Source organism: Bufo gargarizans, chromosome 4, assembly GCF_014858855.1.
Source record: "Bufo gargarizans isolate SCDJY-AF-19 chromosome 4, ASM1485885v1, whole genome shotgun sequence".
In the NCBI taxonomy this organism is placed as follows: Eukaryota; Metazoa; Chordata; class Amphibia; order Anura; family Bufonidae; genus Bufo; species Bufo gargarizans.
Window position 1 is genome coordinate 141,933,995 of NC_058083.1, and position 12,640 is coordinate 141,946,634.

Sequence of the window (12,640 nt, forward strand, 5' to 3'; positions counted from 1 at the left end):
CAGGGGCATGTTTACAAGCAGGATAGTCCACCATACTCTCCATACAGTTATGCCAACGTGCCAAAGCCAGCGTACTGAACCCTCTGCATAGACATAGGGTTGTAGTGCGAACATGGAGAGGGCACATGTATTATCTTGACAGCCCTGCTGTCCACAGTGCACATGGTATGTTGGTCGTCATTTAACACAGATTGCTAAACCGTTGTGTAAATTTAGACCAATGGTTTGTTTGGCTCACTTATAATGAGATCAATGATGATATTAACAGCTGAGCTGATGGAATAATGTGGTAACATCTCCCTGATCTTAAGCTTTGCCAAGCCACTGGCTCAGACCAACACCATAAAAATACTGACTCTAAGAAGTTCTGAAGAATCTGCCAATGTTCAGGTTCTTGTCAAATTTTCTCCAAATAGAAAACAAATTATTGATCGGATATACTGACACCTCCCCCTCCCCCCCCACCCCCGATTTGGCCACTGGGGTCTAAATGTATGTTAAAGCCATGTATAAAAAGGGGGGGGGGGGGGTAGGTGATTACTGTGTTCTGACCTGTGGAGGGAAGATAGTCTCAGTACTTACCTCTTCATCATGCGGCTTACGCCACCGTCTCTTCTGCTTTCATGTGACCTCCAGGACAGGATGAGGGCTGTTATGCTCAGGTCCCAGCCGGATTCCTTATTATTCTTTCCCATTGCATTAGCACTCCGGCAGGCTGTTCTGGCAAAGAACGGTTCAAGCAGAGAATGCTGCACACAACGTTTTTTGTCCAGCCAAATCCTGGCATATTCTGCATGCTATATGTGGTAACATCAGGATATGCTGGATCCAGGGAGCTCCAGCAGGCTATTGAGGAACTAGCCTTAGTCTTCCTATTCGGCTACAAATACACTACGTGCAGAATTATTGGGCAAATGAGTATTTTGACCACATCATCCTCTTTATGCATGTTGTCTTACTCCAAGCTGTATAGGCTCGAAAGCCTACTACCAATTAAGCATATTAGGTGATGTGCATCTCTGTAATGAGAAGGGGTGTGGTCTAATGACATCAACACCCTATATCAGGTGTGCATAATTATTAGGCAACTTCCTTTCCTTTGGCAAAATGGGTCAAAAGAAGGACTTGACAGGCTCAGAAAAGTCAAAAATAGTGAGATATCTTGCAGAGGGATGCAGCACTCTTAAAATTGCAAAGCTTCTGAAGTGTGATCATCGAACAATCAAGCGTTTCATTCAAAATAGTCAACAGGGTCGCAAGAAGCGTGTGGAAAAACCAAGGCGCAAAATAACTGCCCATGAACTGAGAAAAGTCAAGCGTGCAGCTGCCAAGATGCCACTTGCCACCAGTTTGGCCATATTTCAGAGCTGCAACATCACTGGAGTGCCCAAAAGCACAAGGTGTGCAATACTCAGAGACATGGCCAAGGTAAGAAAGGCTGAAAGACGACCACCACTGAACAAGACACACAAGCTGAAACGTCAAGACTGGGCCAAGAAATATCTCAAGACTGATTTTTCTAAGGTTTTATGGACTGATGAAATGAGAGTGAGTCTTGATGGGCCAGATGGATGGGCCCGTGGCTGGATTGGTAAAGGGCAGAGAGCTCCAGTCCGACTCAGACGCCAGCAAGGTGGAGGTGGAATACTGGTTTGGGCTGGTATCATCAAAGATGAGCTTGTGGGGCCTTTTCGGGTTGAGGATGGAGTCAAGCTCAACTCCCAGTCCTACTGCCAGTTTCTGGAAGACACCTTCTTCAAGCAGTGGTACAGGAAGAAGTCTGCAAGGTAAGAAAAACATGATTTTCATGCAGGACAATGCTCCATCACACGCGTCCAAGTACTCCACAACGTGGCTGGCAAGAAAGGGTATAAAAGAAGAAAATCTAATGACATGGCCTCCTTGTTCACCTGATCTGAACCCCATTGAGAACCTGTGGTCCATCATCAAATGTGAGATTTACAAGGAGGGAAAACAGTACACCTCTCTGAACAGTGTCTGGGAGGCTGTGGTTGCTGCTGCACGCAATGTTGATGGTGAACAGATCAAAACACTGACAGAATCCATGGATGGCAGGCTTTTGAGTGTCCTTGCAAAGAAAGGTGGCTATATTGGTCACTGATTTTTTTTTGTTTTGTTTTTGAATGTCAGAAATGTATATTTGTGAATGTTGAGATGTTATATTGGTTTCATTGGTAAAAATAAATAATTGAAATGGGTATATATTTGTTTTTTGTTAAGTTGCCTAATAATTATGCACAGTAATAGTCACCTGCACACACAGATATCCCCCTAAAATAGCTAAAACTAAAAACAAACTAAAAACTACTTCCAAAAATATTCAGCTTTGATATTAATGAGTTTTTTGGGTTCATTGAGAACATGGTTGTTGTTCAATAATAAAATTAATCCTCAAAAATACAACTTGCCTAATAATTCTGCACTCCCTGTACAGTATATGCAGCTGAAGAGGAAGACTCAGGAACACAACTGGTTGGAGAGCCAGCAGTGGTGTAAGCATCATGGAGATGACATCATCGGCAGTGGGGTAAGTAGTGAGCAGACTATCTTCCCTCCACAGGTTAGCAAACAGCAAGATTTTCAAGAAGCGCCTCATTGTGGTCCTCCAGCTGCTGAGGTTATTCTCTTGGCTGAAGGGTGACTTTCCATGCAGAGGTCACCACCAAGGCCGGTGTCAGCACCCGGCATACCCGGGCAAATGCCGGGGCCCACAGCACAGCTGCCAGAGGCCAGAGGCCAGAAGCAATGAGTGCTGCCATCTATACAGATGGAAGAGCTCATTGCTGGATCGCTGGGAGCTGAGGTCCTGTCATTCACCGCTCAGCTCCCCCTGCTCCTCCCCTTCTTCAGGGCAGCTGCGCTCTGACTGGTGAAGCAGGAAGACTTCTCCCAGCTTCACCATTCAGCCTGTAGGCACGGATCGCGCTGCCAGCATGTGTGGGCGGAGCCATCAGGCGGGGAAATCGGCATAAGCTCCACCCACACAGTGCTGCAGAGCGATCTGTTCCTGCAGGGAAGAGAGGACTGTGAGCTTTAGGAGCGGGACAAGGTGAGTAGTTACTGTGTTTTTTTGTTTTTAATATAGAGGGGTCACAGAGGACTTTATTACTATGGAGGGGGCACAGAGAACTTTATTACTATGGAGGGGGCACAGAGGACTTTATTAATATGGAGGCGGCACAGTGGTCTTTATTACTATGGAGGGGGCACAGAGGTCTTTATTACTATGGAGGGGGCACAGAGGGCATTTCTACTATGGAGGGGGCACAGAGGGCATTTCTACTATGGAGGGGGCACAGAGGGCATTACTACTCTGGAGGGGGCACAGAGGGCATTACTACTCTGGAGGGGGCACCGAGGGCATTACTAATGTGAAGGGGGCACAATTGACATTTCTACTATGGAGGGGGCACAGAGCCAAAGGGCATTACTACAATGAAGGGGGCACAATGGGGATTATTACTATGAAGGGGGCACAATGGGGATTATTACTGTGAAGGGGCACAGATACAGCATTACTACTGTGAGAGGGCACAATGTGGGCATAACTACTGTGAAGGGGCACACATCTGTACAAAACTACTGTGAAGGTTGTACAATGAGGGCAATATTACTGTGAGGGGTAAACATTTTTTATTGGGGGGTGCCAGAGAAAGGACCCACCCCAGGTGCCAAACACCGTCGGCACGCCACTGAAGCAAGAAACTATTTTCTCCCCACTCCACCATTGAGCTGCCATTGCTCCACAGCAGCAACAGCACGATGTCCTTACACATAATCCTGCTGATCTGTGTATGAGGAGGAGCGGCAAAGGCTAGAAATCAGCCTCTGCTCCTCCTACACAGCAGTGCGATGTGTCACAGTATCCTCCTGCTGCTGATGGGGAGCGCAGATCATGGGAGGAGCCAGGTGACTGAGGCCAGGAGTATTTTTATTTTTTATTTTTTCACTTCCTGTGAAGGGGGTACATCTGGCCATAACCACTGTAAAGGGGGCACTGGGCACATATCTTGGCATATCCACCATAAGAGGGCACATATCTTGGCATATCTACTGTGAAGGGGGCACACATCTTGGCATATCTACTGTGAGGGGGCACATATTTTGGGATATCTACTGTGAGGGTGCACATATCTTGGCATATCCACCATAAGAGGGCACATATCTTGGCATATCTACTGTGAAGGGGGCACACATCTTGGCATATCTACTGTGAGGGGGCACATATTTTGGGATATCTACTGTGAGGGTGCACATATCTTGGAATATCTACTGCGAGGGGGCAAATATTTTGGGGTATCTACTGTGATGGGGGCACATATCTTGGCTTATCTACTTTGAGGTGGGCACATATCTTGGCATATCTACTGTGAGGGGACACATATCTTGGCATATCTACTGTGAGGAGGCACATATCTGTGAGTAGACCTGAGGGACTGAAACAATGGGTAGAAAAAAAAAGTAGATAAAAGCACATAAGAACTTATTCAAATATATCCGCTCTGTAGCATGCTCTGTGTAAGGTAATCTACAGGGTGGGCCATTTATATGGATACACCTTAATAAAATGGGAATGGTTGGTGATATTAACTTCCTGTTTGTGGCACATTAGTATATGTGAGGGGGAAAACTTTTCAAGATGGGTGGTGACCATGGCGGCCATTTTGAAGTCGGCCATTTTGAATCCAACGTTTGTTTTTTCAATAGGAAGAGGGTCATGTGACACATCAAACTTATTGGGACTTTCACAAGAAAAACAATGGTGTGCTTGGTTTTAACATAACTTTATTCTTTCATGAGTTATTTACAAGTTTCTGACCACTTATAAAATGTGTTCAATGTGCCGCCCATTGTGTTGGATTGTCAATGCAACCCTCTTCTCCCACTCTTCACACACTGATAGCAACACCGCAGGAGAAATGCTAGCACAGGCTTCCAGTATCCGTAGTTTCAGGTGCTGCACATCTCGTATATTCACAGCATATAACTTGGACAACCCTTTTCATGTAGGTTATACGTTTTCCTAAAGTGATGAATTTTCATGGTGCTCTTGAAAAAACTGAAGGTGGGAAAGAGCTTGATATACTGGGGTAGCAAGTTCCAGAGGATGGGGAATGTATGGAAGAAATGTTGGAGACAACTGAATAGACAAGAAGAGAGCAAATAAGGAGGTCTTGGATAGATTGGACATTATATGTGGAGATGTACTGAGAGATTAGAGCTAAGATGTATGGAGGAGACAGGTTATGAAGATTAGGTCAGAGATGTATGCAGGGGCACACTTGGCATGTCTGAGGGCCCTAATGTATGATCAGTAATATATTATGTTATTACCTCATAGCAACCATTTTCTCCTATTATATGCTGTCAGGATATAAAGCTGATAAAATGGTCTGTGATGTAATAACACAGTATAATACTAATAATAGGCAATTATTACTAATATCACGTTATTACTTCTCAGACAGTTTTATCATGTTAACCATAACTTGATGGTACCCCAAAGTGCTATTCAGGATAGAAAACACACCCCACAGACCACTAACCCCCCAGAAACAGGTACAGGAGGCACACAATACACTCCCCTAACACCATGATACAGCTCATGGTAAAAGCCGCCAGACATCAAATTGACCAAGATAGGGAAACAACCCACTGAGGCCAAGTTCACCCTTCAGTTATTTGGTCAGTTATTTCCATCAGTTATTGTGAGCCAGTAATTAACCCCAGTAATAGCAATTCCTGACTGACTATCCTATCAGTTCCCATTCCCGCAGTTCCCTATCTGTCCAGCCGATCTCCTGCATATTTTTCGGGTAGCAGCTGGATCTCTGCCAAACCCCATTACAGTTAATGCGGTCCGGTGGGCAGACCGTAGTATCCAGCGATGCTGGATCCAGAGAAGTCCGGTAGGCTGTTCTATGTCGGAACAGCCTGCCAGAGCGGACGGCCGGAGATGTGAGAACAGCCTAAGGTTTCCATAAAAATAAAAGCGACACTAAGCCAAATTTGCACGATTTTGCTCTTTAAAAAAAGATCTTATTGGCAGCAACTACTGTGTGTCTGGCCTGCTTAAGAGTCTTACAAACATAATTCATATTCTTCATATATAGGACACACATCACTATAGGATTATGTCACTGAATGCTTAAGAATTAGGTCACGCTGGGCTTTCTAATAGTACACATCTTTGCTCATTTCCCACATACATTTATCCAGTGTTGGCTATGTACTCACATGATACGACAATCACACATGTACATCAAAATGATTAAAGTGATATAATACGCGTTACGGAGTGTATTAGTGAGGGTTGCAGCAAAGATATGGATTGATTATTCATAAGGTATGAGTTTCCCCCATAGACGTGTATGAGCCCATACTGTATTTCATATGAAGTACGACATTTTTTCCCCCGGATTCAGCTGGAATCCGAGATATCAGCGAAAAGCCCCAAAATTTTTTTTTTTTTTAACAGCATATCATTTCTCATTATCAGCAGGTGATTCTTAGTAAGGGATATTGGGTGCCTTTCTGTGTTTTTGGTGCATTTCTGAGTTCATACCGTCCTGCCTCACAATGCCAAGTGCATACCACTCTGTAAATGAGTTAAAGGGGTTTACCAGGCTAAAATATTGGTGACCTATTTTTAATAGAGGTCATCAATATCACATCAGTGGGTGTCCGACTCCCCCTGCCAATCAGCTATTTGAATGGGTTCCTGCACTGGACCAGGAGATGCAGTCTCTTCATTGTATACCAAGCACTGCAGCGTACATTCTGCTGTGCCCACAAATGTAGCTTAATGCCATTCACTTGAATGAGAATGAGCTGCAGAAAGGCCATGTCAATAATGAATGCGATATCACAGGCCCAATCAGCTAATTGCAAGGGGTGGCAAGAGTCGTTTCCCCACCGGTTTTATATTGGTGGCCTATCCTAAGCTTTAGGTCATAACCATTTAAAGGGAGTCTCCAGGAAACTCACTATCAAACCAGGCATGATGCTCTGTAGAACTATCTCAGCTGAATGCAATGTTACCTTTATCCGAGGCTGCATTTTGGAGAAAAATAGATTTTATACCGTATGCAAATGAGAAGTTAAAGCAGTTGTCCCACAAAAAATATTCTATAGTTTTTAAACCAGCCCCTGTATCTGAATACTTTAGAAATTGTATGTAATTAAAAATTTTGTATACCCATTTATTCAATAAAATATGACTGTATAGCGCCACCTGCTGTTTTTTTCCCTTATTTCTTTGTCCTGCTCACTGAGATGGCCGCACATGCTCAGTTTCATCCTTCAACTGCCTCCTGAGCTGTGATAGGGAGAGCTGAGACACGACCCTGAGCTGTGATAGGGAGAGCATGGACACGCCCCCTTAGCTGCAGCAGAAAAGACACTCCCCTTGAGCTTTCACCTTGATATAAATCTAGCAGAACAATGAATGTGGAGATCTCGGGATCCATTTGAGGTACAGGGCTGGTTCTAGCTTTGTTAGAAAGAGACCGTCATGTCCTATATGATGTCTGATTATCATTTTTTACATTAGTCATGGGATAACCCCTTTAAGTGCACTGTGGGTGGTCCCAAGCCACAGCATGAACGTGCCCCTGTCAATCAAGAAGGAGATGGAGGGGCTAGCAGAGGAAGCAGGAGGGAAAGGGTGCACCTAGTGACTCAGATCTGCCCTCAGTGCACTTAACTGCTAATTTGCACATGAACTAAACATACTATTCCTCCTAAATGAAGCAACAGGTCACTAAATGAAATATATCATTCCATTCAGCTCAGCTAGTTATACAAGACCTTGTGCCTGGTTTAATAGTCAATTTCCTGGTGACAGGCTCCCTTTAAGTCTCATAAATGCATCTTCAACGTGTGTTCCGATGCAATCATTTTAAATAATAATAGGGTCAGTGAGGGCAAAAATAAGAGTGAACTATTTGCTCACCTTACCGATCCCCAGTCGCTGCTGTTTGACCACTGCTCCAATCTCCACTCTTTTCAACCTCCTCTTCTCAGGCTCGACACACTGGAATCGGCTTGGACTGCCCATTCAGACAATTAACGGCTGAGGTAGGTCAACTCTGCAGCCAGTGATTGGCTGCGCATGGAGACCAGTGAGAACTTACCATTTGTTATTTTTGCCTTCTCCAACCCCACTTTTAGGCTACTTTCACAGGGGATCAGCAAAAACGCATCCGTTCAACAATACAACCGTTTGCATCTGTTCACAACAGATCCGGTTGCATTATCTCCAACATGAACAAGACAGATCCATTGTAAGTCAACGGGTGCCGGATCCATTTTTTTTCGTGTCTGAAAAAACAGATTCGGCACCACTGACTAAGGCTGAATGCACACGGCCGAGAGCGGTCCGTGGTATGCCGGGCTGGATTCCTGTTCAGAGCAGGAGCGCACGGAGTCATTGGTTGCTATGACGCCGTGCGCTTCATGTCGCCGCTGCACTACAGTAATACACTATACGAGTGTGTATTACTGTAGTGCAGCGGCGACATAAAGCGCACGGTGTCTTGGCAACCAATGACGCCGTGCACTCCTGCTCTGAACAGGAATCTAGCCCGGCATACCATGGACCGCTCTCGGCCGCGGACACGGCCATGTGCATTTGGCCTTACATTGTGTTTCATGCTGGATCCATCTTGCTCAGTATCCCATAATGCACACAAAAACGCTGCTTGCATTGTTTTTGTGTGCGTCATGGGAACGCAACGGAACGGGGAGCATTCTGCACTCCGTTCAAGTTTATTCAGTTTTGTCCCCATTGAAAATGAATGGGGAGAAAACGGAAGCCTTTTGCTGCGGTTTTGAGATTCTGTGACAGATCTCAAAACCACACACAGCAAAATGCAGATGTGAAAGTAGCCTTACTTACAAATCGGAATACCCCTTTAATGTCAGTGCAGTCAGAGGGCATGGTGCAGTAAGATCACTGTTCTCATAAGTGTGAGAAAGTGTTGAAAACAAAGGAAATATTCTTTACAGTGGCGCACCGTTGTGTTTCCCTAGTTTCCATAAGCCCCCATTTATCAGAAAGCTTAAAGCAGGGGCGGACTGGGAACTTAAAGAGGACCTTTCACCTGGATATCCTTAATCTAATTATCCTACCTTATAGTGCGGCCCCCACTGAATCGCAGCTCCTTCTCCCTGGCTAAGAGCGGGGCGCTCTGATTGGATGCGCTCGCATACAGGGATAAGATAACTGCGCCCAGGAGAAATACAAGTCCACGCCTAGTATAACCGAGTCGCCTCATTAGCATATGAGGCGCCAAAAGATACGGGACCACAGTGGACGAACGGGGGGTTCTTTAGAGAGAAAAAAGTGTCAAGACATCAGTGGGGGCCGCACTATAAGGTAGGATAATAATTAGATTAAGGATACCCAGGTGAAAGGTCCTCTTTAAAATGACCCCATTTTATCGTCGGGTCCAAATTGATGGAAGGCAGGGCCACCTGTACCATATTGTGGCACATTATACCACTCCAACAGAGCCAAATACCACAGTCCTACATAAAATACTGCCAGCAGCACAAAACACATCCCCAAAAACTTCCACTGGCCGGCCATGAGGAGGGCTCAGGTGGCCCCGTGTGTATCGGCCCACTGGGAAATTTCCCTTAAAGGTTTATGGCCAATCCGCCCCGGGCTGAGAGAGTTCTTTTGGCATCACCTGGCTGGTACCATCATACCGTTTTCTTCAGCTGTATGAAAAAGCGTAGCAGGGTGTGCTTTCCTATACAGAGGGCCACCACAAGAACAAAACTGAAAGGCATCCATCACCCGACTGCAGGCTCTAATGCCATGTATACCGCTACAAGGTTTCTAGAGGAACCATTTTCTAAATGCATCATCTGAATATTGATGGAAATGACATGCTGTAGGAATCAATATCAAAGCATCCTGAAAGTTTGAGGAAAAGATATATGTGGCTTTAAGGGTTTACATTATTTTATCCTGGGAACTGTGAAAAGGAAAGACAGAATCGACTCCATGAAGAGTTTAATGAATGAGCACTTTGTTACTATAATATGGTCAGTATTCATCAGGACGAGGTTTGAGGAGCAGGAAAAACAACATGGAACAATTCCACTAGTTACTGCAGGCATGTTTTCAGCCTGGTCCGACGGATGTGGCTCCCCACGCATGGGCCTCTCTTGAATATCTAGTCTTGCTGTTGATCATGTACAGCGTGATTTTCTCTCCGGCAGACAGCTCTGAACACCAAATGGGGAGAAAAAGACGACTGGACACAATTAGGGCTGTTTAGAGATCCCTACAATTACTCAATTAGTTAATCACAAGGGGCATCAAGCTACATTCTGTCCAAGATAAGAAATAGACCTCTAACTGAAAGCTACAGAGCTGATAGGTGTAATATCTAACTCGGGATATATATATATTTTTATTAAAGGGATTGCAGGGACACTACGTTATGACCAGTGCTTACTCGGCACTAACTCACTAGTCACGCGTCACAGTTTTTAGACGCCGGTCTTAATAGCCCCCATAGCTGGAGGTTGATCCGCCGAAGTTATGTAGAGGCGTCAGCTTCTACATAACTTCAACATATCCAGCTTCCTTGCTTACATTTAGACCACTTTCTACACCTAAAACATACGTAGAAAATGATGAATTAGACATGCCTAGCAGCCCATCCCTGCCCATGCCGCGCCCACTATTTTAGACCTGGCGTGAGCGGGGAGAAGTCACAGATTGTGGTGCAAATAACCTTTGCGTCGCAATCTGCACCAGCAATACGCCTAATATAGACTTATTTCTGATTGTAAATGACTCCCATAATCCATAGACCATAAGTGTGCCTTATTGGGTAAATGACACTTGAACATGGTGTACCACCGCACCACAACAGAATAGATTTGGGGGAAATAGGAATGTCCCCTCCAACAGTAAAGATCCAAGTTACGTTTTCACATTAACATCCTCCTCTGTGGTTGGGAAGTTGCTGTGATTTACTACAGGCATGTATGATCTAATGGTCATAGGATGAGTCAGATCTCCCATCATTCTGCTTGAGTAATAGTAGATCATAATGCACATGCACAAGCTTTGACGGGAGCGCATAGCTAAAGCCAAAAATCAAGCTTTATGTTAGGCATGCTAACTGAAATGCCAAATTCTTTTGAACCTCCAGACTGGAGACATTTATCATTTGCAGTTGTTTTTGTGTCCTTTTTAAGTCTGTCTGTGCCAAATTTATGAAATGGCTCAATAATATATTGTGTTAACGTACATCAGGCGGGTGCCTGGCGTAGAGTTATGACCTTTTTACGGCTTTTGCAAAAGTCGTACATAGTAATGTGCCATAACCCAGGTCTAATCTCACTTTTAGATCTTGGAAAAGTGGCAAGGGTCACCACGTCGTAAAATCTTACCAAAAAAAAAAAAAACACTGCAATCATTTTTAAGCCACAAAATAGATGTATCTGATTTGCTAAATGTCCCCCCATATTTACACGAATACATCTTAATGAAAACAGGGTTCGGCTATAAGGTGTTCTCGGTCGGGAGACACCTGTTGCTCCCAAAGATCACAGTGTAGCAGTATTAGCATAGAAGTGAATGGGGTAACGCTCATTTACCATGACCACAACCCCAGAATCGCAAAACATTCAGCAGTGTCTGAGCTTGCGGCACACATGCAGTCGCACTGTGATGCCATCTATTTCTATGCTAGTACCGCTACACTGCCATCCCACTGCAACTCTTGGGCGCGACAGACTTGGGCAAGTCCAGGATCACCATGTAGCCGAACTCTTTCTAATTTTTTTTATTTATTTCTTTTTTTTTACAGAATTAGAAAGGCCTATTAACTCACCTTAACATAAAAAAAAATATATAAATAATATATATATATATATATATATATATATATGTGTATTGGTTCTAATTACAGTTCCCTACTTTTAACTAAAACTATTCTTCGCATACACCAGGCATCCTCAAACTGCGGCTCCCCAGCTGTTGTAAAACTACAACTCCCACAATGCCCTGCTGTAGGCTGATCAGGCATGCTGGGAGTTGTAGTTTTGCAACAGCTGGAGGGCCACAGTTTGAGGATGCCTGGCATACACTCACACAGCGGTTTTTCACTCCCAAATCCACCCCAGTTTTTCACTTTGGACGTCACAGACCCACAAGCGGTTCAGCCTCGTGTCCATTCTTGGCACAGTCATGGCTTTGAGCCGACGGCTGTGGGAATGGCAGCGTTGGGGGGCAGACACTGTCCAGTTGCTGCCAGAATTTGGGCTTTGCACCATATTTAAGTATTTTAAACACTTTCTTACACTTTGTACACCTTGTCCAAAAATGGACCATGACCTAGTGGGAAATTGGCAAGGCTTAGGGGCTCATGCACACAAATGTATTTTTTGTCTGTCAGTTTGTTTTTTTGGGGCCCTTTTTTTTCCTCCAGATCGCAAAATACATATGGTTGTGTGCATGAACCCTTAAAATGAGACACCAAATCAACAAATAGGTGGTGTGATCTTAGAGTGGATAGTCTAACGATGTGACAGATTGATCAACAAGCGTGATAAGTGCAAGGCCATCATGGAGAAATAAGTTATAGGAGTG